The sequence below is a fragment of the Manis pentadactyla genome, chromosome 11, assembly GCF_030020395.1.
Source record: "Manis pentadactyla isolate mManPen7 chromosome 11, mManPen7.hap1, whole genome shotgun sequence".
Classification (NCBI taxonomy): Eukaryota; Metazoa; Chordata; class Mammalia; order Pholidota; family Manidae; genus Manis; species Manis pentadactyla.
This window is the reverse complement of record NC_080029.1, coordinates 65,600,225-65,627,972: the sequence shown is the minus strand read 5'-3', so window position 1 is coordinate 65,627,972 and position 27,748 is coordinate 65,600,225. Positions and strand designations below refer to the sequence as shown.

Sequence of the window (27,748 nt, the reverse complement as noted above, 5' to 3'; positions counted from 1 at the left end):
TAAGTCATATGTAGAATATAAGGTGGAAGACTGCTTTTTATCCAGCTGGATTTATCATTTCCTTAGCCTAGCAGAGAGATAGTTGTAATTTCCTAATGCACTTGATAACTTGAAAGATATTAACATTTTATTTTTTTATGAAAACAATCTCCTAAGAGCTAGGAAAGAGTCATTGTTTGGGAGGATGGCGTTTTTCCTTATCTGTATGCAAAGTAGCCTCTGTACATCCCAGCTGTGGCCGCATTTGAACCTTAAGCTTGTTTCTCTCTGCCACCTGACAAGTTCCTCCCTGAGTTGTCCTAAAAGAGTACAAACCAACTGTAGTAATTTGAATTGAAAATAATTAGACACATATGTTTCCTGCTACAACCTCACAAAGTCAATTCCAAAATCAGAAAGGCATCAATTCTATACTGTGCCATATTTTGGAACGTCCGTCATTGACTTCTTTGTATTCCCCACAGCATCTAGTGCCTATGAGTGTGACTATGGGAAAGTCATCTCCTAGCATCTAGACATTCACACTATGAGTAGAGCATAATGAGGCTATTCCTATGGAACTTTGAATCTGCTCCCAAAGGTGATTATAAGAAAAAAGAGCCAAGTACTTTGAAAGTCAACAAAATTGTTGGAATATAAGTTCCACAAGGACAAGGATTTTGCTGATTTGTGCATTGCTGTGTTCCAGGGACTCAAAACAGGTCCTGGCACATATAGGCTTTCAATAAATATTTGTTGAAATAGTAAATGACTCTTTTTTTTTTTTTTGTCAAATGCTTTTCAACATTTACTGATAGGATCATATAATTTTTTTTTTTAAGAACATTATGTTTACTAGGCTCTCCCCTACCCCAAGTACCCCCAACAAACTCCATTACAGTCACTGTCCATCAGCATAGTAAGACATTGTAGAATCACTACTTGTCTTCTCTGTGTTGCACAACCCTCCCCTTTCCCCCACCCCCTACATTAACATGCTAATCATAATACCCCCTTTCTTCTTCCCCACCCTTATCCCTCCCTACCCTCCCATTCTCCCCAGTCTCTTACCCTTTGGTAACTGTTAGTCCATTCTTGGGTTCTGTGATTCTGCTGCTGTTTTGTTCCTTCAGTTTTTCCTTTGTTCTTATACTCCACGGATGAGTGAAATCATTTGGTATTTGTCTTTCTCCACGTGGCTTATTTCACTGAGCATAATACCCCCTAGCTCCATCCATGTTGTTGCAAATTGTAGGATTTGTTTTCTTCTTATGGCTGAATAATATTCCATTGTGTATATGTACCACATCTTCTTTATCCATTCATCTACTGATGGACATTTAGGTTGTTTCCATTTGTTGGCTATTGTAAATAGTGCTGCGATAAACATAGGGGTGCATCTGTCTTTCTCAAACTGGAGTGCTGCATTCTTAGGGTAAATTCCTAGAAGTGGAATTCCTGGGTCAAATGGTAAGTCTATTTTGAACATTTTGAGGAACCTCCATACTGCCTTCCACAATGGTTGAACTAATTTACATTCCCACCAGCAGTGTAGGAGGGTTCGCCTTTCTCCACAACCTCACCAACATTTGTTGTTGTTTGTCTTTTGGGTGGTAGCCATCCTTCCTGGTGTGAGGTGATATCTCATTGTGGTTTTAATTTGCATTTCTCTGATAACTAGCGATGTGGAGCATCTTTTCATGTGTCTGTTGGCCATCTGAATTTCCTCTTTGGAGAACTGTTCAGCTCCTCTGCCCATTTTTTAATTGGATTATTTGCTTTTTGTTTGTTGAGGTGCATGAGCTCTTTATATATTTTGGATATCAAGCCTTTATCGGATCTGTCATTTATGAATATATTTTCCCATACTGTAGGGTACCTTTTTGTTCTATTGATGATGTCCTTTGCTGTACAGAAGCTTTTCAGCTTGATATAGTCCCACTTGTTCATTTTTGCTTTTGTTTTCCTTGCCCGGGGAGATATGTTCATGAAGAAGTCACTTATATTTATGTCCAAGAGATTTTTGCCTATGTTTTTTTCTAAGAGTTTTATGGTTTCATGACTTACATTCAGGTCTTTGATCCATTTTGAATTTACTTTTGTGTATGGGGTTAGACAGTGATCCAGTTTCATTCTCTTACATGTAGCTGTCCAGTTTTGCCAGCACCATCTGTTGAAGAGACTGTTATTTCCCCATTGTATGACCATGGCTCCTTTATCGAATATTAATTGACCATATATGTTTGGATTAATGTCTGGAGTCTCTAATCTGTTGCACTTGTCTGTGGCTCTGTTCTTGTTCCAGTACCAAATTGTCTTGATTACTATGGCTTTGTAGTAGAACTTGAAGTTGGGGAGTGAGATCCCACCACCACTTTATTCTTCTTTCTCAGGATTGCTTTAGCTATTCGAGGTCTTTGGTGTTTCCATATGAATTTTTAAACTATTTGTTCCAGTTCATTGAAGAATGTTGTTGGTAATTTGTAGGTGACTCTTTGATGATCAATATTATTCTGTGAGTTGTGGTGTCTGGTTGTATTTTCTTGGTAGTTATGGTGGTGATGGAGCTTACCACGGGGCATGGAAAAATGCAGAATACACTGATTTACTTATATTTATAGCCAACTGTGATCATTCAGAGTTTTCACTAGTTGACCTAATTCCTCACTGACAGGCTCTGTGCCCACCTGCCTGCTGCTGTGGATGATGATGCACACACGGTTGTCAGAACCCTGGCAGTAACAGTTTGGGTATTTTATTCCAGTGGTAGTTGATGTGTCACAGTTAAGTTTCATTGAGTGATAAGATGGAGAGTCTTGGGCTCAACTCCAATAAATGGTAACTTAGAATCTACCTCAGACCCCCCAGAGAGGCTGATTATTCCATGGAGAGAGGGCCCTTGCTGTAGGACACTGCAGAGGAAGCACTCTTAGTTGATCAAGTGCATGGATGTTGGAATTAGGTCGACCTGGGCTCAGTCCCAACATTCCACCACTCACTAGTTATGTCACCAAGGACACATTTTTTTAACTTCTCTAAATTTTAGTGCCCTTCGTCTGTAAAATGAGGATAATATTAATATAATCTATTTCATAGGATTATTGGGATTGAAAGAACTATTACATGCAAAGTGCTCAGCACAGTGCCTCTTACATAGTAAGTACTTGATAAACATTAGCTGTTATTATCAGCTATAATTAATTCTTAAAATCTGTATATGAGTTTGTAGATGTATATAAATCCATACATATGTTTGCTGGTGCTAAATTCAAATAAAGTAGTGGAAAATGGTAAGGTTGCTAATGTTGAACATTAATGTTTATTATAGGTTAAAAGATGAAACTCTCACTTCCTCCAATAACTTGTTTAATCTAGTCAATTAGGAAATGCTTTTTTGTGAAAATGATACATTCACATTTTAGGTGGGTGTTTATGAGTGTTTAGAGACACACTGAACAGTAGGCCAATCCTTAGACTAATCGTGTACTTCCAACTGTTTGTAAACATAAACCATACTTATGAAGATGAAGATGAAGAAATGGCCTCTCTGTAAAACCCATGGGCATAGGGCTTGTCTTTGACTCCTTCGAGATGACCAGTCTTCTATTCCAGGCTCTGTCACTTGTTTTAGCATTTTTATTTATTAAGGTCCATCAGCTCTTACATAGGAAATTCTAACTTTATCATACAGAGGTATGACTAGCTCTGGAGGTTACTTTTTGGTATTTTTACAAGGATACCATGAAACTAAAGACTACTGGAGAGAAGAATCCAAGATGGTGAAGAGCTTTAGAAATCATATTCTTTGATGAATATTAGAGTACCTGAAGAGGTTTGATCTAGAGAGAAAAGAAAGACTTACCAGGAATATGAAAGTTATTCCCAAGTACGTGTAAGGATAATCAAGTGGAAGAGAACAAAAAAATGGCATCTTCATATTGACAGAGGAAAGATGAAAAATAAATAGGTAGATATTAAAGGGTGTCACATCTTGGAAGCACTAGTCAAATGAACCAATACCTGGATAGTGTATAATGATGTGATCAGACAGCCATCAGCTAACTCTCCTTCCCAAGGTAATGTAGCTGCTTCTAAGTAGGGTCAAACCTGCTCAGGTTGTTGTGGTTTCTTAACCCTGTACTATCTCTGTGATCTTCATGAAGTTAAGTTTAGCTGATGAGGGGCTTGTAGTGTTGAGACCAAGTCCAGGGATCTACTTTTCTATGGGCACATTAGTTTTACCCAATTTTGCAGCCACTGGCATCCTGTCCTTAGCCAGCTAGCCTCTGGTTGATATTTTTTATTAAAACAGGGGACACAGTGTGCATGGAGCTCTCACCACTAATAAAAAAAAAAGTCACTTACAGGATATTTCCTTCTCACCAGGGGTCAGTAATTTTATATGAGAAAGAAGGCATACTGATCTGAGGTACGTTGTGAAAAGTGTCCCTATAGCACCTTATTTATGGGTGTCCTTTGATCTCTGCATAGGCCATAAGCAAAGAGAAAGCTCAAAGGAATGAACTTGAATAAATGGAACTAAACAGATGCACTTTGAAAGTTCGGTTGTAATGACGGTGATTTGTGCCACATTGCCCGTCCCCCACATCAAGGGATTTGTTCTTGGCAATTGTTTCTTTCTCCGTGTTTCTGTGCAAAAAATTACAAAGCTACAATTTCTTCCCTGCTGCAGATGCCCTTCAGGGCTGAACCAAGAGTCTGAGGGCAGAATAAAGCTCAAGATTCTCTGTAAAGGCTCTCCTGGTCAGCTCAGTGGGGGGGTATGAGCTCTTTGTCATTTAGCTGTAAGGAAGGGTTGCCAGTGCCATTTTTGGATCTATTGGTTTAGAAAAACTGCAGCAGAATCAGGGTAGGTATCCTAAAAACCCCGCACATACATTTTTCAAGGAAATTAGGCTTTATCAAGATTGTAAAATAGAGGGCGCTTGTCATTGCTCTTGAATGCTGGTGGAGCAGCTCAGGGTCAAAATCTGGTTTTTCCCTCTGTTTCTCTCCCCCTTTCCTTCCTTCCTTTCTTCCTTTGAAAGAAGAGAGCAAAACAGTTTCTAGGAATAGAAACTACATTGGTAGGTTATACCTGTCTGTGAATTTCTGATCACACTGAACACTTCTTCAGTCTTTGGGTCATGGTTCCTGCAGGCCCCTTCTAGGATTTGTTCAGATTCTTTAGAGCTCTGGAGGCCCTAGCAAAAACACATGGAGTCCCCTGAGTGATATTACTCCAGAAACATGAGGTAGGCAGCAGAATTGGCACTAGATTTTGTTAAGACACTAAGGTGAGCTCTCAGAGAATGTTGTAGACTTACGTTTGATTTCCACATCCATCTTTTCCCTGCAAATAAAATTATTAATTTTCTCACATGCCTTCTTGTTTAATGAGAAGAGTGGTGGCCCTAATCTGTGCATGTGTGCAAACAAAACATCACAGCAGGGGCTCCTGAACTGCCCAGGCAAGCCGAGGGGTTAAGCAGTCAGGTGTAACTGTCTTGGTACAGTTTGTGTCATTTGCAAAAGTCTGGCTAGTTGTTGGCATCATAAACACGGAAGGACACAGGCTCCAGAGCACCTCCCCACACACATATCCAAAGATGAAAGCTCCTTTTACAAATACAGAGGAAAGATCAAAAGAGGGAAAAATAATGTCACTTAAAATGCACATGTGAAATGCAAAATTATAATATGATTGTTTCACAAGGTTCCATTAGAATGGTGCTATTTCCTGAGATGATACAGTGTTGGTTGATTGCTGTGTTGGTTTCCATGTTTGAGATAATAAATGCTCACATCAACATGATTTTGGGTTTGTTACCATAGATGTTCTACCACATCTGGCTTTTGCAGCTTTTCACAGTAATATATCACCAGTTAAATATGGATGTTAACTTTTTCTGGTTTCTAGTGCCCCTGAATACCAGGACCCAACTCTAATTTGACTACAAAACAAAACAAACCCGCTTATATTTACCTAGGTTGTAACTATCCTATTTAAACATGAAAATTTTAGATATCAGTTTTTGTTGTTTAAGGACCACTAAATATTTTGTGTTTTACTTCATGGATTTGAATACTAGAATTGCTGCCATCTCTAGAGCAATATGATTCCTATATCCTGATTCTAAAGTGTCCAGTTTGTGGCTTTATGACACAGAACAGATTCTACATTGGTGATTTCAAAGGATTTTAGATTGTATGTTAAAGATTCGTTATCGCTTCCCTTTGTTTTAGAAACGTCAGTATCTTCTTTAGGGATCTAAAGTTCACCTTTTCTCAGCAAGTACCAGAGATGTATCCATTGATGAAAATTAAATGCAGACTTTAAGGTTGAGCTGAATGAAGAGTCAATTTTGGTGAATCTTCATGATGTCTTAGAAGCTGTGGAGATTAAGAACATGATTATCTGTGCATCTCCACCCCTACCGCACCTCTATTAGTTATGCCAATGAAAAAAATAAGTTTCAGAGTTGTTAGTTACACAACCTAGCCTTTCTTTTTAAAAATGAAATCACTCGGCACTCCATGTGGAAAGTATTGATCAGTCTGACCACTGTAGCATTTTTATATCACTCACAGATGAGTAATACAAAGTGTAATAATGTATCATTTTATTTTTGAGAATATATAAAGGTATTTCTTTAGGAGAAATAAGGATCATTATATAAAGAGAAAATTATATGCCTTACTTAAGCACACGTAAGTCATTTATAAAGGAAAACATCTGCAGAATCCCTAACTCTTCCCCCCCTTGGGGGATCGGGGTAATGTTTCAGTGACACCTCTAGTTTCTAATAAAAGGGGAAAGTCTGTAGTCTTTTTTTACAATACATTCCTTTGGGGAAAAAAATGGATTCCCCTTTAATAAAACTATTTCTGTATATTTAGTTTGTGCTGCTATGTAAATATAATTAAATGTACATCTATTTATACAGCTCGTGGCCACTTACTAGTTGGTTTTGCTTGCATTTCATTAAGGAATATCTGGTCCTAATCACTTTATATTTTCCTAGGACAAGTCTCATGAAAAATCTCATCTCTACGCACTTATAAATACATGAAATTACAATCTCTAGGAAAATAAATTGTAAACTATTGGTTGGTTTTCGAATAAACCTTTGCTAAGCCCCAATATAGATGATTAAAAGTACCATGTTGGCTCCAGTTTGAACAGCAGCCTCATTTTTCACGTTCTGTTTCAAAGGAGCCCTCTGCTGGACAGCAGTACATGATATCACAAGCACACACATATTTATGTATGATTTATAGGTTATAGCTGATAGAAACCAAAAGCCATTTGTGATTGAAACTCTATCACTGCAAAATGAATGCATCACTGAAACCTGTTTTGTCATCATTTTTTCATATTTAATGAACATGCAATTGTCTAAAAATAAAATGATCATCCTTAAAGTTTACTGTAAATCATTGTACATCAGCATATTCCCACACATGAGATAATCGTACTAAATTAACATTCATTACCAATAATTTTAGCAATGAATTATTCAGCTGATATGCAATTATCATACACATTTCTAAAGCAATTACTTTATTACATAGGTACCTCCATGTCATTGATTTTACTTCTCTGTATTACATATGTAAATGTAAGGAATCTGCATCTACCACCCTTTCATATGCAAAGGCTCCTTAATGTTTGTTCACTGCCATCAGGTTATGGGGCTGTATAGTTAGCGTTAACTACATTTTAAGAAACTTGCAATTTCAGAACATTCCTATGATAGAATAAGGCAAAAAAAAAAAAAAATGAAACGAACAAAAAATAGATCATGACGTTATAGGAATGGCATGTTTTTCTAAGTTGTCTATAGGTAGGTTTCATATTATCTTCAATTATATTCTAAAAGCTATTAGTCAAGAAAGTGATTTTAAAAATGAACTTCAACTTACAGTTTCATCTGCATTTAGTCTTAGATTCAAGACAGTGTACAAAATCCACATAGCATCATAAAACAAACACAAGTTTTGGAATTAGACAGAGTTCAAATCCTACCTCTGTGACCCTGAATTTAACTTTGTCTGCAGAAAGGAAACAGTGAAATGATCTCAGAATGCTGTAGGAAGGATTAATAACCTAACATGTAAAGCACCAAGCACAGCATCTAGGTAATTGGAAGATATGCTGCTGGAAGGTTCTCTGTATGTTTGGAGGCAGCTACTTGATTTCTGGGACAGGCTTATGTTACTTTTGTTAACAAGTAACAGCTGAGACAGAACCCTATATTTTTGGACTTCATTTATAAGTAGCAAATTAAATATAATGAAACAGAAATCATGAATTGGATGATAGTAATTTTAGGCAGTGTCTTGCAGATTGGAAAGTTAGACCTAACTCTTAAGTCAAAAGCTGGAAATTAGCCTTTTTCTCCAGAACAGTCTTACCAACAGGCGCCATGAAGGTTTTATTCAACATAGGCATATCTTTTAAAAAATAATATACAAAATGAAAAGAAAGAGTCGTTTTGGGAACAGCTTAGTAAAACACAGCAACCACATGTCCATGGTTAAGAACTATTAGAAATGAGTAATGACATGATCTGCGTAAGTATTGTTAGGTTATCCTCTACTTGGCTCTGTCTCTGTTAGATGCTCATTCATTAAAATTCCCACTGTACCAACTTGATTCTTTCTTTTCAACATGGTTTAAGAAAATGCTATATATAGCTTTGTAGTAGTTTATATGTGTGTTTTTTTCCTCACAGAAATGTAAACATGTACCCAGAATATAGTAGGAATCAAATGAATTTTGTTTGAATGAATAAAAGAGTGAACAATTGGATCATTCATTCTCTTAGCAGCTGGCGTTAAAAGATTCTTTGGTACATGGTGAACCAAGCCAGACTCTCACGGGGAGGAAAACTGTCAATACAGAACCATTGACTCAGATCATTTGGTCACTTTTTGTTTGGAAACTATATATACCTAGCAGCAGCCAAAACATTTTCAAGTCCAAAAATAATTTGAGAAAATAGACTCATCTGCAGATTGAGATGTTTAATTCAGGGATCTAATATCTCAGGCTTCTGCAAAAGTTATGAGTCCAATATGACCAGAAACACATTAATTTTTAATTTATTCAAAAAACATTTATTAAATATCCAATAATGTATTCAGTGCTCTGCTGGATGCACTGAGGGATACAGTGAAGAATTAGACTCCTTATTTGCCTTTAAAGAGTTTATAGTCCATGTGGGGGAAATAAAAATTACTGTGATTAACATGTTCCAGGTGGTATGGGCCAGAACATGTTGGGGTAGTGTCAGCCTGAGAGATTTCATGGAAGTTGTAGATCTTTAATTGGACCTAGAAGTTAAAGTATTAGGAATTTAGAGGGCATATTATGTTTACAAATGGTTATGCTTATGGGACCTACAAAATATTTGTCCACTGTGAAATCCATCAGTCATAACCTGTAACGCATTGTCCACGGATCAGTTGGAAAACTCTACATTTTAGATCATAGGGCAAAACCTGGTCAAACAAGATAAAAAGTCTTAGATTTCATGAACTTAGCTACATTAGATTGTTTTGGGCATATTTATTAATTTTTTAAATTTTAGTAAAATTCCTGTAGAAATAATGTTGCTATGATTTTAGTTTCCAGTCTCAAAAATGTTCTGATTTCATCCTATATATAAAGCCCACGTTATGATATTAGGATTTTATGAAGTCCTATCTTTGATACTTCTCTTTAAGAAGATGCACTTAATTTTTTCACATATTTTAATAATTTCCTACCTAAGTATATTAAATATTATCATAGAATTCTGGATTTATATCCCATAGAATGCTTGAATTGTTTTGACACCCTTGGTGGTAAGTGGTTATCAGGTTCTCACTGCAGCAGCACACACTAAAACTGGAACCGTACAAAGATTAGAATGGCCTCTGCGCAAGGATGACATGCATATTTGTGAAGTGTTCCATATTTTTTTTTTAAAAAAAGGTTATCAGGTATTTGTCTAATATAGTGCCTAAATGCTTCTAACTTGTAGGCAATGGCTTAGGCCCTGGGAGAACATAAATTGGGTTTCTTTATCCAAGGGTGGAGATAGGTAAATGAGCATGATTTAAAAAGAGTGTGAGTGCTTTTATTAACAAACATGCTAAAACTGACCTCCCCAATATGTCTTGTCCCTTTCAATGTATATAATGTTATCATTGCCAGTGTGTATAGTGTTATAGTTACCTGTGCCATGACAGTCTTCAAGAACACATTTCCACTGACAGTTTGTGCAGAGCAAGCCCTGATCCACCTCTTCTGCCCACACAGAACAGTGCCCGGGGCCTCCCAGCCATTATAGCGTGGCTTCACCCGGGGGCACTGCATATGAGAGAAGCTGTGGGTGCCCGGCTGCCGCGGTTCCACAGCAGCTCCGACCAGCCTCCCTTGGCTCCTTTCTCTATGGTGACACAAATGGCAGTATATCTGGAGTGGAGTCTTAGGGAAAAGGGGGCAGAAAGAAAGTGTAATGGACAGGTGATCTCGAGAGATGGCTCCCTTCTTGTTCTCACGGAGTATCATTGGGCTACCAAGTCCCACCTGACTACTAGATGATGCATGCAACTCTTACCTCTGTTAAGTAGGACAAGCTAAACTTACACATGAGCGTGAGTAAGAGCTTCAATAGATTCATGGATTAAAAAATGAATCCATAATAGCTAAAGAGATCAAGAAGTAAATGTGATATATTTCAACAGAACTTTATACCTTTTCAAGTTAATATCTTGGACATGTAAGCCATTTATTTGAGTGACTGTGGCATGTGCACATCAGTGTGTTGGATCACAGAAACATTAACTGAGACCACAAAAAGTTCCTCCCTGAAAATTCTGCCCCACACTGTTGTCTTCATCTTCCTTCATCGTGTTTATGGTCCTGGAAAAGAAACTGTTGCTTTTCTAAAGCATTTTTTTCAAGAGTTGCCTACCATTCTGTATCCATGTTCTAAAAGGTCAGTGCATGTGTTTAAATTTGCCCTGCATAGCCAAGCATTGCTGCCTGTTTTCATCCAACTCACAGTCTGTTTCATCAGCGTAAACAATTAATTTTCCTGAATAAATATGTATATTTGGTTCAGATACCCTTGAGGCTCTCAAGGCACAATTCAGATGCATACTTGGAAACTTGAACTAACTTATAACTAGTTAGAAGTCTGAGAAACCAAGGACACTGGCTTTTTTAATTAGGAAAAACAACAACTCTTCCTTATTGAAATTCTAGCTGCTGTGCCCTAATTTTCTCTTCTGATGTTTTCATTTTGAGGCTACCTATGGCCCATGCTACCCTTACAGTTTTTGCTTCCTATTGGGTTTTCGAAAGGCCTGTTTAAAGTCATCTACTGAGAAGGAAAACTTTCACAAAGTAACAGCCTCTAGCGATCCCAGTTCATGAGCCAGGAGGCTGCAGTCCATCAGGAGCACAAAGGAGGCCCAGGAGCTAGACGATTGATTTCTTCATTGTTATTGATTTTGACTATTTCTGTAATTCAAAGCTGTATCAAAATAGGATCTATTTCTGTTTTGTTTTGTGCTGTCTTCTACTTAGTTGATCTCATCAGTAATCTAATCAGGGAACTGTTTTTAAAAATTCACAGGCTCAGTGATCCTGAATGTAGATCCCAAAAGCAGAATAGAACCAATTTTCCCAAGCTTGCCTGCTAGAGAAGAGAAAACAGTGCTGAGAAGTTCCCTGATACATCTGCGGCCTAGAGAAAGTCAGGCTAAGAAGGACATGCCTTATAATTGAAACCCTTGGTCCCTAAGCTTTTATCTACTTAATAGTTTTCTACTTTCTGGATTCTACAGTGGAGTATTCAAGGAATGCAATTGACTGTCCCAAATAGAGTGGCCTTTAATCTTCCCACAAGATTGATAAAGAGAGGGAGAGCCCTTTACTGTACTGGAATAAATTGTTCTTCCTTTTGAAAGGACTTTGGGACTGAGCTCAACTGAAGAATGGAAGAGAAAGTGGCATAATTTGACTTTGACCATAACTCTTCAGGTATTCAAATATTTTATATACTTACAGCCACACAGATAAAGCCAACTGGGCATTATGACCAAGTACATTCACATAGACTTGTAAAGAACCACAGCTAGAGGCTTCCACGTCAAAACGGCAGCTACATTGGGGAGGAGCCTGCATTCATGCACCGGGAGAAGTTGCCAAACCTGGCCAAAATGTTCATGCATTTCAACACAGTCCATTTTTCTCCCCTCATTTCCTAATATCTTTCCAGTATTGTCCTTTTATAGCTATTAAAGTGTACAACATTTAAGTTTGCCAGGAACTTTGTAATGAAGATAAAGGGGAAAAATTAAGCAAGAAACCACTGAAGTGCTGAAAATACACTGTAGCGCATTTGGGAAATAAGGTATGTATGTCAGTCAAAGGAAGATAGAAATTGCCTTCACGTTAAAAAAAAAAAACATAACTGATAGTGTGATTTCCTGTGGCATTCCTGATGGTTGCTGTGCATAAGAAAGGCGACATGCACTACAGTGAGAGAGAACATGCCCTCCCCCATTTTTATTGTTTAGCACATAAAGCTGTGCATGTAAGCTGTTTTTCTATAATTAAGAGGAGGGAGAATCTCTTAAGTGGCAGGGAATGTTACTGAAGGAGGAGCTGCTGAAGGTACGTACCTTTCCTGGTAGAATGGGAAAAGCAGAGAAGGAATAATGCATCATAGCGAGATTTTCCAATATTTACACAGGAATATGTAGTAGTAGAGGCTGAACAACAAGGATATTTAGGGAGGAGTATTGGAAGGGTAGAGAAGAGTTGCTCAACGAGGACAAGAAGCCTTCTGCATGATTGCAGGATATTTGCTGACCTGGATTCTTCTGTTAATAATGACCCAGCGGGATATTGTACTAGCAATGATGGCACCAGCTCGGGACAGGCATCCAGACCCATGCCCAGAATCACTAAGCTGTCCTGCCTCTCACTTACCATAACAAACGCGTGGTATAATCTTTCACCATCAATTTCACCTTTTTTTTTAAGACAAAATACAAAAAAAAAGTTAGTTCCTACAATGTGGAAAACTTTTTCACAATGGCTGATAGATGGCAAAGACCAAATGAAAGGTGTAGTCACACCTAAAGTAAATGGTTTTTCTATTTGTTTTTGCTTCTGTTTTGGCACCCCCAACAAGCAGTGGCTCTTAGCCCTTGTGGACTGGCAGTAGCATACTGCTTGGTGAAAACTCTTTTGATGAATTTCTTCATTCATCTGCCATGTAGATCTGTGGTGCTAAGTATAACATATGCAGGAATTAAATGTTTGCAGTTGTTCTATTTCCAAACTTACCCGAATTGAGAAGGCAATATATATAATATCATCTTAGGTAAATGATACCTTTTCTCCAAAGAAATACAAACATTTTACAGAAACAAACAGGCTTTTCTAATTCACTTTTATTATAGCCTTTGTGAAGTAAATAGGGCATTTGCAAATAGTATTTATTTTATGTGATGGGTACCGTAGAGAGAAATGAGGGCTGTGCCTGCATAAGCCACAGAAAGAAAGGGACCATTCACTTTAGTGTATATTGAGATATATTGAGCTATATAGTGTATACTGAGATATAGTTAGTCTATATTCCTCCCTCCCAGGAGTAAAATATGTGGTTTGTCTAGATAAACAGCTATTTAAGTGGTAATACCTTAAGATTCACTGTGGTGAGCACACAAGAAAAAGGCATGAGTCCTGTTTCCCTGGGCTGAGATCCCACCCCCTTCCCTGTGGGCCAGGAAGTGTCAGCTTCTCGGGTTCATCTTCCATTGGCAGCTGTGGCCATGCCCACACCCAACCAGTGAATCTTAAAGAGAAAATAGTAATGAAACATGAGAAGTCTAATACATTTTTTTTAACATTCCTTCAAATAAGAAGTTAGCCCATTTTTAAAAAATTTAAAAATCTGTAGGATTCCCATTTACTCAGTAATAGAAGGCTAAAGCTGGTAAGTTCTAATAGAAATTAAATTTTCTAGTTGTTTAAAAGATTAAAAGAGGTCAGAAACCAACCCAAGTGGAAAACATCCCCAATCTGGTCAATAGTTGGGAAAGAAGTTAGAAACAGAATGCTTGCTTTAGCATTGTAATTAAGAATTCCTGAGCTGAAAGATCTTTTTACAGCAGGACTCCTCATTCAGGCTCAGCCTTCCAGCCATTTTGTGGAGTCACCAAAGGCATCATACTAAATTTGTGCACTGTACCCTTGGCTAGGCTTGGTTATGCCAAGGTATGATCTAAGGATGATGGTTAACTTAACGGCCTGATAGGAGAGAGAGCACCTGGATCTGACTCTGATTCAGGGCCCTCAACACTGAACTGTGCTGCCCATCTTGGAGGCTCTGATGAGATGGGTGGGGGGGGCTCTTCTGGGCTGGCTCAGGCTGGTCCTCAAGCCCAGGGGAACAGGTGCAGTGAATTCTAATGTGTGATTCACTGCACCCCTTCCAGAGAGTGCTGACTACTTTCAGTGGGGTTTCATGACACAGAAGGTATTGATGGAATGTGACTCAGGGTAATGTTAAATGATTTACTTTATAGCAATCCTTCTATAACTGAATAACCAGCTTTATATGTTTAATGCCAACTTTTTATCATTATGTCTTGAAAAACATGATTTTTCCTCTCTAAGGTATAGGAAATATAGAAACTCTATCCAAAAGGCTAAAGCTAGTCAGTTAAACAAAAAAGTTTTTATTACACTTTTTTTTTTTTTCGGTATTTTTGTTAAGGATGTTTTCCTGCTGTCCCAAAGGAGGAATAATCTAGCAAGTTGTGTAAGTTCTACAATCCTTAGGTTTCTCATCAAAGTTACGCCCTAGGACCAGAATAGATGTATCTCAGCTGTACAATTCTGACTACCCTGTGCACCAAAAGATTGTGGAACAATGTGAGTAGGTATTCTTTTAATTAATTTCTATGTGTTTTTCTCCTGTTCATCCCTTAAAAGTGAATTAGAAAAAAATGGTTATGTCAATATTTACTGTAAACTTTCTATTGTACAAAAAATTCAGCACAGTTAAATACATCACCCTTCCTAATATGGAATTTCATGGGTAGTTTTCTGCAACATTCTTTATTAAACCAACCTTTTTTGACCAATATTTAACATACATTCTAATGTCAAAGCAATAGCCTATAATAGAAGAGAACGGCAGAGAATCTTAGAGTGGCAGAGAACTTTTCAGGTTACCTCACATTTCCTTCTAAAGCAAGAATCTCTTTCAAAATATTCTTGACAGAAGTCACCTGGCCGCTTATCAAATATTTCCATGGATGGCAAACTTGCTCCCTTCCAAGGCAGCCCATCTTATTATTATTATACTTTTTCCATTTTTTATATCTTTCTTTATGTCTTTCACTTCTTGACCCCAGTTTTGCCTACATAACCGACATCTGCTTTTCCCATGACTTCTCTTCCACAGTGTCTGTCCTTATTTAAGTCCTTCTGTGATTCTTCATAGAGCACAGTTTGCAGGTTTCTCAGTTTACTACTTCATACTCTGAAATGACCTGATATTGTGATGTGGGCCCAGTAGGGCAGAGACTAGGGAAAGGACTAAAGTCCTTGATCTGAAAATTACACTTCTCATGTGGCTTAAAAATCATACCAGTTCTTTTGTACAGCAAAGAACACCATCAGTAGAACAAAAAGGCATCCTACAGTATGAGAACATATATTCATAAACAACATATGCAATAAGGGGTTAACATCCAAAATATATAAATGACTCACATGCCTCAACACCCAAAAAGCAAATAACAAAAAAAAAGCAACACCCAAAAAGCAACACCCAAAAAAATGGGCAGAAGATATGAACAGACACTTCTCCAAAGAAGAAATTCAGATGGCCAACAGGCACATGAAAAAATGCTCCACATCACTAATCATCAGGGAAATGCAAATTAAAACCACAATGAGATACCACTTCACACCATTTAGAATGGCCAATATCCAAAAGACAAACAACAACAAATGCTGGCAAGGATGCGGGGAAGAGGAACCCTCCTACACTGCTGGTGGGAATGTAAATTAGTTCAACCATTGTGGAAAGCAATATGAAGGTTCCTCAAAAAACTAAAAATAGAAATACCATTTGACCCAGGAATTCCACTTCTAGAAATTTATCCAAAGAAAACAAGATCTCAGATTCAAAAAGACATATGCATCCTATGTTTATTGCAGCACAATAGCCAAGATACAGAAGCAACCTAAGTGTCCATCAGTAGATGAATAGATAAAGAAGATGTGGTACATATACACAATGGAATATTATTCAGCCATAAGAAGAAAACAAATCCTACCATTTGCAGCAACATGAATGGAGCTAGAGGGTATTATGCTTAGTGAAATAAGCCAGGCAGAGAAAGGCAAATATCAAATTATTTCACTCATTTGTGGAGTATAACAGCAAAGCAGAACTGAAGGAACAAAACAGCAGCAGACTCACAAACTCCAAGAAGGGACTAGCAGTTACCAAAGGGAAGTCAGTGGTGAGGGAGGGAGAAGGGGATCAAAGGGCATTATGATTAGCACACATAATGTAAGGGGGTCACGGGGCAGGCAGCATAGCACAGAGAAGACAAGTAGGGACTCTATAGCATCTTACTACACTGATGTACAGTGACTGCAATGCGGTATGGGGAGACTTGATAATATGGATGAATGTAGTAACCACAATGTTGCTCATGTGATTGTATATCAATGATATATAAAAGATTGTATAGCAATGATACATTAATAAAAAAAATCATACCAGCTATATAGCAGCCACTTCTTTTTGACTCTCTTGAAACTTATGGTCAACTAAGTGCTCCAAATCTTAGTCATAAGAAATGCAGATAAGCCAGGTTTCCCCATCTTATACATAAGGAAATGATTTATTAGCCTCAGTTCAAGACTTAGCATTTTTTTCCTATTGACTTCAAGTTTAGTGTTTACTGTACCTCATTCGAACTTATTGAGATGTTTGAATCATGATACTTAAACCCTATGTGACTTCTCCCTCTGAAGTAAGTTTTATCTGCAAACTGCAATATCTTTAAAAAGACATTAGAAAAATACTGAATGATTCTGGTTAATTCCAGAACAAACCCATAGATGAGAGACCTTTACAGGATAACACTCTTCCATCAGTTAACCCTGAATTCTTTTGTTGGGTTAGTTATTTCTCCACTTACCTGGATTTTATCTACTTAGTCTTCCTAAAGTTCAAGTCTATCAAATATGGTGCCAAAAACAATACCATACTTAAAGGAATTATTTGGCTACACATCTACAAGATCTGTTATAAAAAAGAAAAACTGTTAATTCACCAAGACTTGTAATAGACATTTGATGGCTCCTAATGATCACTGGTTTATTTTATAGATGTTCATTAATCATTTTAATAAAATGTTCCTGATTACCAACCATGGTACAGGATCTTTAGGTTATGATTTGCCTACATAGTAGAACATGAGCTTATTTATTTAGGTATATTTGTATTCTTATTTTATTTTCAAGTATATGAAATTTGTATATGCAGATATACATGTATACCTAATATAAATATGCATGTACATACAAACATAAACACACACACTATGTCCTTTATTCCTTTTTAATAATGCTATTAACTCTTTAAAGGTTTTTAATTTAACTTTCTGTACTCTCTTCTTGATAAAGAACCAGGAAAGAAGAATAGTAATTTTCTCTCTTTCTCCCTGTGGCAAAAATGCATTATATAATCTTACTAATTGTCTCTGACCATTCCTGATTTATTATCTTATACCAGATACAATGTGTGTGTGTGTGTGTGTGTGTGTGTGTGTCCATATGTGTGTGCATACTTATTTCACTATCTCTAGGAGTTTTTATAAAACAAAGATCATTCTAGACTCCAGCCTTTCTGATACTTTTATTTTAGTTCTTTGCCATTTTTTAACCCATCCTACTATCTCTCACCCCTTTTCTTACATATATATATTCTTTCATTATCTGCATTAATAAACCTACTTCCAGTTCAGCTATCTTTATTTGATGTTTTTCTCTTCTTTACTTCCAATAGCAGACTTCCTTGCTTTACTTCATTATAACAATACTTCCTCTTTTAGAATCTCTAATGATGGGATTAAGCCCATCTGTTCATCACATATTTTGAATCTGTGCACCTAAAACTCAGGACATATGACTGAGGATACCCAGCCTTTCTGGAAATTTCTTCATAAAAATGACCATAGCATAATGTTCCAGCTTTTTCTCAATGTTCTTGCCTATGTCTCAATATCCCCTCTTCACTCTGTCCAGAAGAAAATAAGCAGGGCTAAAAACATGCAAATAAATTATGTGAACAGTGATGAAACAAAATGGGGTTTAAGCCTGGAAAATAAAGCTTGAAGGAACATGAAATTGTCTTCAAATATTTGAAAGGATTTGAGGAAAAGAGTTCGTTTTAATCTGCAAACTCAAAGGAAGTAGAATTAAGACCAGTAACTGAACTGATTTTAATCTCACTTTGAAGGCAACTCAGTCTAAACTGGTTGAATATTGGATGACTGGTCTTATTACAGTCATATCCCTGGAAGTGTTAAATGACTTCCAGGCTATCACATGGCAGGATCAGCATAGATGGGGTTCATGTGTTGGCCTGGATGATGTTTATGATTCCTTCAACTCTATAAAAGTACATGATTTTTGCTTTAATTTTTATGCCTTGTTCAAAAGAGATTTAAGTTAACTCTGGAAATCAGTGCATATCTATACACATTTCTTCCTTTTCCTTCTGAAAGTTGAAATTACCAATAAGGTAGGAATTTATCATATGCTCTGCTTTCAGCTGAGTAATACTCCCAGCAGATACACTAATACTTGAGGTTCCCTCATCACCATGTTATCAATCTGCTGCCGATCATCTGCTCTCAGAAGTCATCCTCCATACCTCCCATCAGGCATCTGAACCTTCTCCCACCACTTCAGTTATTTCTTGCTTAACCCAAATATTCTCCATTGTGTTCCTATCTTTTAGACCCATGTGTCCTCTAGAACTATGTTTACATTTTTGTTTCTTCTAAACAGAGTATAGTGCTCCTCCCCAACTTGTTCTATTTCTTCTGGTCGACTTGCCCTCTCGCCATTCTCCACGCGTGAGCCACATCCTACTTGGTCTTGCTGTAACTATGAGATAGGGCTCAATATGTTAAAAATTCACTTTACTCTTCTTTATGCTAGTATTTCAGGTTTATTTTATATTACCTATATTTTACCCATTAGTATATGTACTTCTAAAGCCATAAGTGTTTAGTGCAAAACTTCAAGAATCATTTCATCACTGGCAAACATCCTGTCTTCTGCAGTACCCTGAGGCAGTTTTACCACGGCTTCACTCCAGCTCTGCCATGTGTCTCCAGTCTCCCTTTTAAACTCTCTTGATCTGCAAATACACATTTCCTATTCTTTATAAGAGTTCCTCCATCTTGAGCCAGAAAAGTGAATATTAACCCTTTTACACAGTTTTTTTTAATATAGTTTTAATTTTTTTATATCTGTTAATACTGTTTTTCCAACCAGCTTTTCCATACCAAGAACATTATGAAAATGTTCACTAATAACTCCACTTTCAAGTCCAAAACCTTAAGACTTCTAGAGGCAAATTGAAGCACTTTCTAAGACTATCATTTGTCACTCCAGGCAACAGTAGTGGGTATGAGTTTGCAGATTCCATGGTTTATTGTTTTGAAAAACAGTGAACTTTTTGATTGGCCAGGACCCATAAGCCAGTAAAGAGTCACCAACAGACCCTCTTCCTCTGGACACTGCACCAGAAGCCTTACCTGGACTGACGCCTGGGCCTCCTCTTTGGGGTCTGGGGTGCTGCGTTTTCTTTAGGAGATATGAACTCACCTGTAAGTGGGCAATGCCATTCATAGATTTTATGGTTTTTGTGAAATCTAGTTTTCTCCTTTTCCATGATGATAGCTTCACTCCTCTAATCTTCTGCTATTCCATTTGATTCAACATCAACCCCACTGAAATCTTTTTCTTCCATCTTGGATTATTTTTTCCATCTTCTCTAGGAATGCTTCATCCTTTCTAATAAGTGAGAGGATACATAGATATTCCTCAAACTCTTTCACTTCCTTTACTAGATAGTTTTTATCTCATTCCTCCCTCAAAGATGGGGAAAACTTGTTAACAAGCTCAGCAGAAAATTCTTCATTCAACTTAACAGCTTCTATCAAATCACTCTTGGCCATATTTTTTTAAACTGAGTAACCCTAATCTGTTGCCTAATTTCTTGAAGGATTTATTTTCCAAAATCTTTATGGTTTTTCTGTAAGTTCTAGCTATGTTTTCTGTGCCTTTATCTATTAAGGACAAAATCTATACTTTAATACTTACTTATTATTACTAATACTTATACATTAATTATTAAGGACAAAATATACTCATGCCTTATCTTACCAGTGCTGAAAATGAGAGAGAAACTAATACTTTCCATGCTACCTAATACTTGCCGATACTCTGTGTACTGGAATTAAAATGCAGTGTTTCAAGTTCTTGGTAAGCTCATTAACTAATACAGCTATATTTGCATGTAGCCATTCACTGCATAATGCATCTTACAAATATGTAGCAAATGGCAATATGTGCCAGATGCTATTCTGAATGGTGGGATACACTTAGGAACAAGGCAGGTGTCCTCATCTAGAGAGAAAAGTAGACTTAACATAGACACCCAGTATGTTGAGTGCTATCATGGGGGCATATATACCAAATAATGGGGGCCCAAAGGATCACCTTAACTTGGTGGTGGAGTTGCAGAGAGTCTTTGCAGAGAAAAGTACTTTTAAGTAAATGTTGATGAATAGATTTAATGTCACATGAGCAACGAAATCCTAAATAGAAGAAATTCCTGTCTATGAAAAGGCACAGAAGCACAGAAGAGCAGGGCATGCAGCAGGGCCGATGAGCTGAGCAGCACAGCTGGAAATGAGAAAGAGAAAGGGAGTGTGTGTGTGTGTGTGTGTGTGTGTGTGTGTGTGTGTGTGTGTGTGTGTGTGTGTGTAGGGCACTGACATAGTGTGATGTGATATTGACCTTATGTGACATGCTAAGAGGACTGACCATTTTATCCTAGGTGATGACTTTTTCAATTTAGAAATGTGACTATAATTTGAATGAGGACTTACAGACCAGAAGTAGGATAACCACTTTGGAGGGAAGAGAAAATTGTGAGGAACTGCAACAAAGGTAGAGGCAGGGAAAATGGTTAAGAGATGGATTCAAATGACATTGAAGAAGTGAAAGAGGCTGAGTTGGAGGACTGACTTGATAGATGCATGATGGAAGGGATGGGCCGACTCTGGCATGTCTGGCCAAAGTAACTTGGGTACATGGTGGTAAAAATTTATCTTTTTTTCACTTAGGAGATGGCATAATTTGAGGGAGGGGAGAGAAGTTTATTAGTTCAATTTGAGAGAAAGAGTTTAAAATGTCTATAAGACATATAGGTAGTGATATACCTGGTTAGGGTCTGAAAGTATAAGGCTTAGGGATACAGATTTGGAGACCATCTGGATATGTATGGGTTATAGTAAGAGTTGTGAGCTTGGGTGGAACCATCCAAGAATATGTAAAATTTGGAAAGAAGAGAATCAAGACCCAGAACCCTAGCAAATACCATAACTGAAAGGGATAACTTCTTTTCTCTCTCCAAGAGAGAGGAAAATGATAGAATAGAAACCTCGAAAAGTGGAAATTTTGAAGGCTGTTGGAAAAGAAGCTCATGAAGTCTGTGTAAAGGATGGCTGCGAGCAGAAGTGGTGCCGAGAGACCCCGAGCTCTAACAGTACGCACACCGTGTCCCGCTTCTTGCCATAGGGGGTTCTCCTTGGGACACAGTGCTGCAGTTGTCCTCGCCCGCTTAATTGTGTCTGTCATTTCCATAGTTGGCAAGATCATTTTAAAACACAATTATCTTGTAAGGAGGAATTCCATTTACACTTAAATTTTGGTGATCTGTAATCATAATAAGGATCATCTCTCTGCCATCATCTCGATCCTTGATGAAAATGTCAAAGAGTCCCTGAGACAAAGATCAAACATTGCTGAGAAGTGCTTTGCCACCTCCAAACCTCTGCACAGATGTGGTTGCAAAACAGCAGCAGCTAAGCATCTGGTCTGGTGTGGTCAGCCTCAGAGTGAGCAGGCCAAAACCTGTCAGCACCAGACACCAACCAAGCCCGAGATGGCCTAAATGATCTGATTAGAAAGAAAAAGAAGCCCTGACATATTTGTGGCCAAAAATATCAGCAGAACTGAAAAGGCATGTGGAGGGAGGGGGGTCGGGGGCGTAGAGGAAGAGGAAAGAAGAAAAAGGAAACAACTTTTAAAAAGGAAGTATTCCTGGGTGCCCAGGAGACTTAACCATCCAGTGCTCCCAGGTCTGAAGGAACAGGTAGAGGTGACGCTCTCTGCAGTAAAGAGACTGAGGAAGACCCAGACAGAGTACAGATTCACCCCGAGGACAGCTGAGTCTTAGGATGACTCAGTATCCTTAACTCCCACATGTCCTCCCCAACTCCATCCCTTCAGTTTGTCCCTGTTTATTTGGAGAATTTCTGCGTAGTGTCATTACCTGTATCTTGGTACAGGGGTCAGCAAACTATATCACAGGGGCCAAATCCAGCCCTCTGCCTATTTTTTATAAATAAAGTTTTATTGGAACACAGCCATGCTCATTGATTTATGTATCATCGTGGCTGCTTTTACACAAAATGGCAAAACTGAGTAGTTGCAACAGAGGAATGTATGGCCTACAAAGTATATGTTCTGGCCCTTTACAAGAAAAAGTTTGCTGACCCCTATCTCAGTATGAAGACTTAGTTTGGAAAACAGCTGTGCCTGAATTCATCCTATATGGGTGAACTACTCTATAGCATACACACACAGGAAACTGAAAATTAAAGGACCAAAAAAATGCATTCTAGCTCTAAATTATATATTTTTTAAATGTTGCATAGACTTTGTTTGGATTCCCCTCCTTTTTTCCCCCAGGCTTCATCTTAATCTTCCCAAGTGAAATCTGTCCTTTGCTTCATGTTGTCTTGTAACCATATTTCAATAGCACTTAATCAGTGATAAAACTGCTTTGATTTATTCCCAGCTGTGGATATTATTGTTGAAATCTGTGTAAATGTTCCGACGTGTTATGATTGGAGCAATAGCATTTAAGAGTCCAGAGGCAAGTCAGAAAATTAACAACTGAGTTTTCTGATGCCTAAATTAACTGCACAGACAGCGCTGAGTACAATGAGAAAGTTCTGCAGCAACTTACTCGGCAGTATGTAAAGTGTCGGAATGGCTCTCCCATTAGCAGTATTATATCACAAGGACAAGTTCTCACTGGATTCTCAAGTTCCCAAAGGCAGTACCAGAATTTCGTATGAAGGACATCTGGCTGCTCTTTCTTCTGGAACTCTTTTCTTCATTCAGTGTATAGGTTGTTGGAGGTATGAGCACCTACAGTGACACTTCTCCATTCTGCAGCAAAACCGAGACCCAGTATGGGCCTGTGGTGGGCTCTGCTCATGCATCCCAAGTCCTCTTAAAAGAACAAAAGAAAGCAATGTGTTCCTTGCAGAAAACTTAGACTAAAAAAATACAAAGCAAGCCCAAGTGACCCATACACCCAGCACCCAGCTATACCAGCTCTTCAGAGTATAGTCTTCCAAACTATTTTTTTATTAATTCCTGCACTAATCACAAAATGAGATCGAAAAAATATGAGTCTAGATGATTTTTAACAAAATTATGTTCCCAATTTTCCCGTTCAATTTGTGAGACTTCATTTCTTTATGTAAACCTTCCTTAAATGCTGTTTTTATTTCTCTGCCAGGTTGCTTGTAGTTTGAATTGTGCTGTACTTTAGAACTGGACATGATATGTCATTATTTACCCTTTTTCTAAATCTGAATTGATGCAAATCAGAAATAAGTTTTCAATATATATTTAATTATTGATTGATTTTACCCAGTTCTCTCCATCCTTTGTTTAAAAATATCCTCACGTGTTGTTAGGGGTTATAAGATGGCATTATTGATTGTCATGGTTGCAAGGTGTTTACTGGACTGTCCTATATATAAACTCAGGATATTCTTTTCTCATGAGACATTTACCCTTTGTAACTGTCATAAACCTTCTTTATTTGAAATAATGATATTTGATCTTTCTTAACAAGAGCTGAAAATTGTCACACCATTACGTTGTTCAGCATTACTCACTGCTGTGGGTCAAATTGTTTATCTCGCCAACTAGACTATAAGCCCCTTGGGAGCCAAGGCTCTGTATTTTGTCTGGATGTCTAGTACTTTGTCCAGCTTCCAGCATCTGGTACACAAAAAATACATGCTTAATAAATATTTTCAGAATAAAGGGTGATTCTATCTGTTAATATAGTACCAGAACCCACGTGGCCTTCCTTGCCCTCTGTGCCCCTTAATTTCCCTTTATGTTAGCGGATGTAGGAAAGTGGTTAAGAAGGTTGGCTCTTGGGTTCAAAATCTCAAGACACAGTAAAGTTGAGATTTGAGTCTTCCATTTCTTCACTGTGTGAACTTGACCAAGTCTGTGGACCTCAGTCCCATCATTTGTAAAATAGTGACAATACAACCTACCACATAGGATTTTTGAAGATGATAGAAGAAAATGCCCTGAAGTACCTTGCCCTCTCTAAGTGCTCAGCAAATGTTAGCTTTTATTTCCCCCCCACTTTTGGCCATTTTTATGCATTGGAGGAAGCTTTTGGCACTTGAAGAGATTAAAAATTTTTTGAATATTTTTTATTATTCAAAATAAATATTAAAAATAAGTATCTGCTACAAAAATATGATTCATTATTATGGTTTCTTTGGGGCTCATTTCACTTTTTAATTGCAGATTTTATAAGCTCTTGAATAGAATAGTTTACATGGGCATCGTATTTTTGTGCATTATCTTGTACCCATTTTATATAGAGAGAAATGAAGGAACATGGAAAGGATATGGGTCATCTTAAGGCTATTTAGAATAAGAAACAGGAAGAAACAGATGTTCTGTAACAAAGTTCTTTGGCTCTTGTGTAAAATTCTCCTTTCCTGTTAAAACCCTGTGCTGATGTACACATTCAAGTATCATTCATTCACAGGCATGGTGTGGTCTTCTGGGCCAAGTGCTGTATTTTGCTGAAGCTGGCTAACACCGCTGTATTAAATTTGTGAGAGTAAAATCTACTGTTCTTTGAAAAAGAAGAGTTGAGAATGTGTTGCAAAAGCCCTTTTCTCTCATCATATTAGTGTTGATGCCCTCTTATCCCAGAACTTGGCTGAAGCTGGAGCCAAAATCTATATTGGTTTAATTTTAAGTAGCCTTGTGAACAAGTGCATACAGACCACAAAGGAGCTGAACACACTAGGAGCTCTCACACTCCCAGATGCAGACTCTCAGATGGAGTGGGGCTTTCTCACGGCAGGTTGAGCCCACATGCTTAATATTTCTGTGAAGGAGGATCTAAATTTGTAGGCTCTGGCCACTTCCTTTTATTGTAATCACACAAGCAAACAAAATCACTCATTAGTGAGTGTAATAGGATTAAATATGGGGAAAGAAATCCCAAAATTCCTAATCTAATTTGAAAGGTCTCAAAAAGTAGGTGAATGTTTTTCCTCTGCAATCTTTTTTGAAACAAGGGCGTGGAGAGACTGCTTAGTAAGATAAAGAAATCAAGACATAATGTACAGCCTGATTAGCTGCCAGACCAAAGGTAGCAATTGCCTTAAAAAATGCAATACATGTATTCCTATTCAAGTTTAAACTCTCTCTCTGTCTCTTATTATGTTTAGGTAAGCATGGTTTCTTACTGCTGAAGGGAAAAAAAATTAGGTAGTGCAGAGTGACTTTCTCCCCTGCTTGTAGGACATCTGCTAAATGAAACGATCACTGGTGACAGTGGCTGCTGGCTCGCTCACCCACGTGCGTGTGGACAGGGCTCATTCGGAAAGAGCCAGGCGAGCTCCAAGCCGAAGCCCGGCCCCGCTCAGGTGTGCCTGCCTGGCCAGGCTCCCGCTGCTCGGGAGGTGAAGAGTGCTTGATCTCTTCCAGGCTAATCGCAGCCAGGGGTCTGTTGTTAAGACCTGCCTGAAAGCTGGCAAAATGACATTTCCCAGTGTGATTGAGTTTTAATGTAAGATTACAACCATAGATCAAAGTGAGGAGGACATTTGGGCAGTGGCTCTTAAGAATTTTAGAGCCAGAGCATAAAGAAGATAATTATACTGTGTGATTTAGGGTTGTTTCTGCACATGTCACTCACGAGCAAAGCTTGTCCTCTAGCTAACGCAGGGATTTTGTTATTTCCCCCCTCAGTATTTCCTAGGATCTGGATCTTTTAAGGGCTGTGATTAAAGAAACCAGAACTGTTCTATAAATGGCTTTTCCTGATCATGAAGACCTGCCTTTTATTTAGAAAGCACATACTGGAGTTATCTGTGAATTCCAGAACAAAAAATAAGAGAAAGAATGGGGCCAGCAATCAGATAAGAGCCAAAGTCCTTCTATTCTGTCTTCACAAATCCATGTTATGATAATTCAACACCAACTGGGCTTAAGTTAGCCTTACATTGTTGACCAGTTTTTAAAAAGTGTTAGAACACCAGAATCATGTTCCTTACCTGGAAACCTACGTGGAGATTCCTCTTCCACTCTAGAGTTTCAGAAAAGTTCAATCCTCCTGATGATCTGATAACACTTCCTTTTATTGACTAAAGGTTGTTCTACAACTCCAGAGGTTTCCCCTTTTTGCCATGGCTACTGGGCACCAAGTTCCATGCTCAGTTACAATTGCTCTATTTAGCCTAAGTTTCTGGAAAATAGACCCTTTTTTTGTAATTGGCTAGCTTTTAACCCACTTAACAACAGGTTCATGGTTTTTTGTTTTGTTTGTTTGCTGTGCCAATTAATGTATATTAATTACATGAAATCCCTTTTCTGAAATTTGTTTGTAAACTGTAAAGATTTTTTGTCATCTATGAAATACACGATTTTTTCCTAAAAATACCAGAAAACGTAGAAAAGCAAAAGGAAAAATGAAAATTACCCTTAATTTCACCAATCAGGGAATAATTTGCTTTTAACATTATAGTTACTTAACCTTCTGTGGCTCACCCATAAAAATGGGGGTAATAAAGAGACTACCCATAATTCAGCCTCCTAGAACTTCTGTTAGTTAAGATATGTTATTCCTTGAGCTGTGCTTAGAACAGAAGCAGGGGTTGATAAGGGTTGGTGATTATTGTTATTATTGTTAGGTATTCTATTCCAGACATCTTTTCCTAGTCATATGCCAAGTGATTTTTGTAAATATGGGCATAAGTGGAAACATGGTTCTGCGAGCTGCAAGCAGTCTCGGAATTTATCTAACCTGGTTTCTCCACAGATCAGGATGCAGGAGATCAACTGGGGGTTCTTTTCAACTGTCCTATTCCAAGACGCCACCCCAGGACTGACTGAGTCAGAAATTTAAAGAATTAGATATGCATATTTGGGGAGAAAAAAATGAGATCATTCTGATGGGTATGCTTGTTGATGAGACTTACCAAGCTATAGCCAAATCTCCTTTACCCAGTGCAGAAGGAAGCACCCTGGAGGCTCAGTGAGTAGTCGTGAGACCACACAGGATTCAGTGAGAGCCAGAGC

The 27,748-nt window shown here is 37.9% G+C and overlaps 1 protein-coding gene and 1 non-coding gene across 12 annotated transcripts in view; both read left to right on the top strand.

Moving 5' to 3' along the window:
• The window catches only part of NPAS3 (neuronal PAS domain protein 3), an 843,415-nt gene that overhangs the window by 482,306 nt on the left and 333,361 nt on the right, over positions 1-27,748 (top strand). The gene's annotated exons all lie outside the window — the stretch shown is intronic.
• Positions 9,847-9,948, top strand: LOC118910330 (U6 spliceosomal RNA). Its single transcript, XR_005023912.1, has one exon. It is a non-coding gene; the product is annotated as a U6 spliceosomal RNA (small nuclear RNA).